The sequence below is a fragment of the Tupaia chinensis genome, unplaced genomic scaffold, assembly GCF_000334495.1.
Source record: "Tupaia chinensis unplaced genomic scaffold, TupChi_1.0 Scaffold139935_1, whole genome shotgun sequence".
NCBI classification, from domain to species: Eukaryota; Metazoa; Chordata; class Mammalia; order Scandentia; family Tupaiidae; genus Tupaia; species Tupaia belangeri.
In genome coordinates, this window is record NW_006199814.1 from 2,036,888 (window position 1) to 2,041,698 (window position 4,811).

A 4,811-nucleotide genomic window follows, 5' to 3' on the forward strand; every position below is an offset into this window, starting at 1 on the left:
TTAGTAATTTCCATGAATACTTCACTTTGTATATTGTTTAAAAATGTGGGTAAAATAAGCAAGTGGTATAACTTACAGAATGAATGCAGGGAACCAGCAGTTAGCGTAATGGCTATGTCGCTGGACTCCCATGTAGTCGACCGTGGTTCACGTCCCGGACCCGGTGGCTTAAAACTCACGCCGGGCGCGTGTGCGTGCGTGCCCAAGATCCCGAGAGGAGAATGGAGGAGAAGGGATTGCGGCGTGACCATCCCCCCTGGGGGGTGATTTCTCGCTTTCTGTCTCTATGTCTCTGTCTGTCTGGTGAGCGCACGCGCCCTACAGTGAAAATCTCTCCAAAAAAAAAAAAAAGAATGAATGCAGAGCCTCACAGCACAAATTAATTATAGGGAGAGAACAAAGTTATGTCTTTTCATTTTAAGTTCTTGCCAATAACTAACACATAAAATGACACTTCTTGAGGGGTTTAATGTGCAAAGGGAGTAAATAGTCATTGCTCACATCCCTTAAAAATACTGAGAACACTTGTATTACAAATAACAATAAGAAGAATTAGAAATCTTATCAGTTGGATTACATATCTTCCATCTACACAGGAAGATAAAATATTCTCAGATAAGATGAAAATTATCCTGGAGTCACTTTTTGAGTAAAATTGTACATAGAAAAAAGTACAACTATATGAAATATGGAGAGTTTGATGGCTCTAAGCAAAAACTTAAAATCTATTAATACTCTCAACACACATGCAGTTCTTAAAAGCTGAAAAATGGTGCAGTACAGTTTTTAAGGAATGTTCATTATAAAGCATAGCATGTTGCAATAAATGTGGGATCTTAGTCCATTTTGATAATAGCCAATATTGCTTGTGTGTATTCTGGGAAGAAATGTTAATTATGGGGCAATAACGGGATCAACAAGAGCTTTTACGGTGGCCACCCCATTGCAGAGTAGGTTTGTTAGAGTGCTGTTTCTCAAATTAGTAGCATATTTCAGATAAAGAAAGGAAGTCGCCTTAACTTGAAACTGCTGTGTCATTTCTTCTTCCTTAACTGAAATTCCAACCAGGGTTCAGGAAATGCCCTAATGAGCCACTTCTCCTTTCTCTTTTCTTAAATAAGTGGATTCTTACTGGCCCAAACTATTCATTACTCATGATCAGATCGACTGCTTAGTTTGGTTGTCTCTTTTGGCAAGGTGCTTATATTATGGAAGAGGGATTATAATTTGGTGCTGTTTTTACAGGTGATGACACTGATAGAATCCAATCATTGCGGGTAGGTAACTAACCTGGCAGGTTAATTTTCTATACTCTAAACAAACTATGAAGACAAGTTTAATCAATACCTGTTTTACTTTGATATGTGTGGCTTGCTTGTAATTACGGTTTCATCTTGCATAATAACTAGGTATGAGGATGCTAGAGTAGCCAAGCTGTGATTTGCTATAATTTGGGTAAAATATAGTTGAAACTCTATCTATTAATGTCTTATTTTAATCAAGATGTAAAAATCACTGTTTTAGTTCATGATAACCAAGGCAATTTCTTCTTCCAGTAGAATATTCTCAGATATTTACTAAATTGGAACACGATTTAACATTTTATTGCCTCTTATATGTTATTTTATGGGTAAATGTTAATTTCTGTTTACATTCTAGCACTATTTTATTGGCTATTAAAGGTAAGAAAATATAAATTCTGTTTGCAACAGAAATAACAGCAGACAGTGCACTACCTACATCTTTTTCTACGGCTAAAAAAAAAAAAACAATTATGGAGATGTAGATCTAAACAGTTAGTGCAGGAGACGAGTATCCCAAAAGCAAGAACTTTTTCAATAATAGTCTTCAACTATAACAATGAAGAGTTGTAGTAGCAGAGATTTGAAGACTATGGGTATCTCTCCCTATCTCTCTCTAAATATATGTATATGTGTATGTGTGTTTTTTTTGTGTGTGTATGTTTATTTTTTTATATAAAATATAATCCCAAGCTTTCAATATTGTTCCAGAATGACTTATTTGGAAATAGACATTTTCAGAAAAAAGCAACACAAAATAAAAAATCCCAAAGATAATACTCCATTCATTTTCAGTAGCTTATTGGCAACTTATAGGCTAGAAATTTCATTTAACATTAAGAGGCTCTAAAATAACCTTCATGATTCTTCCCTGTTCAGAGACCATGTCAACAAAGCAAAGTGAAAGAGAATGTTGAGTTTTTTATCGTCATTTGGACAACTCTGCTTCACTTCTATTTTAGATGAATCTGAGTACTATACACTTTCAAGTAGCTTTTAAATTCATGTTAAAACTTTTACTCTTTTAGTGGAAACTACCTTAACAAGGCCAAACTACCTTAAATAGGCATTTTGAGAATAAAAAAAATATTTTAAGCTATAAAACAAATGGAATACATAAAATTTTCATGTTCTGTATTTATTTGGTTTGGGTTATTATGACTTCGGGGGGAATTTTCAGTTTCATTGCAAAGCAGTATAATAGTTTAATGTATGAATATATTTTGTTGAACTGAAACTTAGAGATGATGTCAAAACTGAGACAAGCTGAAAAATGTTTCTACAACGTCAGCTTAACTTTAATGTGGGCCAAGACTTTGTTTTATGTCCTAGGTAGCCAAGGTATATACAAGATGTTTAAATATGATGCTAATTTTTAGCATAAGTGAACTTTTCAGAAATAGCCATTACCACAGTGGAAGTAGAAAATAATTTTGAAAAGAGTGGTTTGAAAGTCAGAAAGGAGAAATAAGGGAAGGAGAAACTGAAAGAGATATTCTTACACAATTGTTTCAAATTAACTAATAACATAAGATTCAAGTAGAATCATGATGGATATCGATAAAGTAATAAACATACATGCAGAAATGCAATAATTTAATTTTAAATAAACTACCTATCTGAAATCAATTAGGCATTCCAGATTCTTCACGGAAATAAACTAACAGTAAAAAATATTGGATTAAGAAATGAGGTGATAGACCCAGAATGGTGATGTTGCCAAACGTCAGATTACTATATTCGATTACTTTGCAACAAAACAAAACAAAAATATGGTGCAAAATATGGTCCCTGCTCAGGTTTTGCCGGGGATGTTACTATGATCAGGGAGAAGAGTCTGTAAGGGTCAGAGCAGTAGAAATAACAAGCATCTACTAAAACATAACCACTAAAGAGAGAGGGTAAAAGTAGTCTCTTAGGGAATTAAAAAAAAAAAAAAAACAACTACAAGAAAGTAACGTGAAAAACTTTTGGTTTATCTTGCAGAGTTGCTAATTATCAGCCATTTAAGGAATCTGTTGGGTTCAGTTGCATTTGGCGATACATAGAAATTTGGCAGACATTACTTCATCTATGAGAGCTTAGTTAAAAATAGATGATTTTGTGATTCCATTAAATTCTACTTATATAATAGATAGTTATAAGATCTCCTCAGATGAACAGAATACATTTTTTATATTTATTTTTTATTCTGGAGAGTTTGTTGTTGTTGTTGTTATAGAGCGTGTGCACTTGCCAGAGAGACAGAGAGAGACAGAGAGACAGATAGTGAGAAATCACCCCCCAGAGGGCATGGCCACGCCACAATCCCTTCTTCTCCATTTTCCTCTAGGATCTTGGGCACACACGCACATGTGTCCAGCGTGAGTTTAAGCCACCAGGTCCTGGACTTGAACCTTGGTCAACTCCATGAGAGTTCAGCGACATAATCTTTACACCAACTCCTGGTCCCCAGAATGGATTTTTAAGAATTGGATTGGTCAAAGAGAGAAAGCTCTGGTTCCCATGTTTTCACTTGATCTCAGAGAGGAAGGTTGAGCCTGATGATCTTAAAGACTTAATGAGGTCTTTTTAATATTTTCATGTTGGAAATAAGAGGTAAGAGTTTGTAAATAGATCTGAAAGAGGCAATAGAAGGGAAGGTGTCTTGGAAATAGAAGAAGAGTTTTAATAAGCATACTCATATGCCTTTATATTCATTCCTAAGAGTTACAAAGGAAGAATATTTCCAAATTACCTCTCATATTTCTTGAAACACCTTCCTTATTTTGCCTACTAGAACAGACTGTGGCTCATTTCCTACTTTTTACATTGGCCCAGGAAATCTTTTTATTCCTCACTTTATTCCTTCTGTATTTCTCCCTTGTGCAAAACAAACATGCTTCTGATGCTCAGTTTCCTTAGATATATCTCTACCCAAAGAAGAACGTGATCCAGAATTCTATTCAATCAAATCTAAAGAGACTCAAAAATTACATGGATAAATGGAATTAAAGTACAAATTTATTTTGATGCAAAATATTTTTTTTTTTTTTGGAGAGGTTTTTGCTGTAGGGCACATGTGCTTGCCAGACAGACAGAGAGAGACATAGAGACAGAAAGCGAGAAATCACCCCCCAGGGGGGATGGTCACACCGCAATCCCTTCTCCATTCTCCTCTCAGGATCTTGGGCACGCACGCACACGTGCCCGGTGTAAGTTTTAAGCCACCGGGTCCGGGATGTGAACTGCAGTTGACTACGTGGGAGTCCAGCGACATAGCCATTATGCTAACTGCTGGTTCCCAATGTAAAATAATTTTGAAATATATGCCAGATTTTTTCATTATAAAAATTTTCTGTGAACTTTTCGAAAACCCCTTATGTTTGGTTGTAACTTCTTTCCAAATTTGCCAGTACTTATTCTATCAAGCCTCATTTCTCCACACTTCCGAATTTAGACCAGTACCTACTACACCAAGTGTGGTTTGTCTATAGGCAGGTAATGATATCTACTAGTGTATGCAGGAAT

General features: G+C 35.4%; 1 protein-coding gene across 2 annotated transcripts in view; it reads left to right on the forward strand.

Moving 5' to 3' along the window:
- The first annotated feature begins 1,152 nt into the window (after nucleotides 1–1,152).
- Nucleotides 1,153–4,811, forward strand: part of TFEC (transcription factor EC) — a 71,620-nt gene continuing 67,961 nt past the window's right edge. For both annotated transcript variants that reach the window (XM_027765922.1, XM_006162383.3), the window contains exon 1: nucleotides 1,153–1,277. The gene's annotated coding sequence lies outside the window, so the exon portion shown is untranslated. The remainder of the gene's footprint in view (nucleotides 1,278–4,811) is intronic.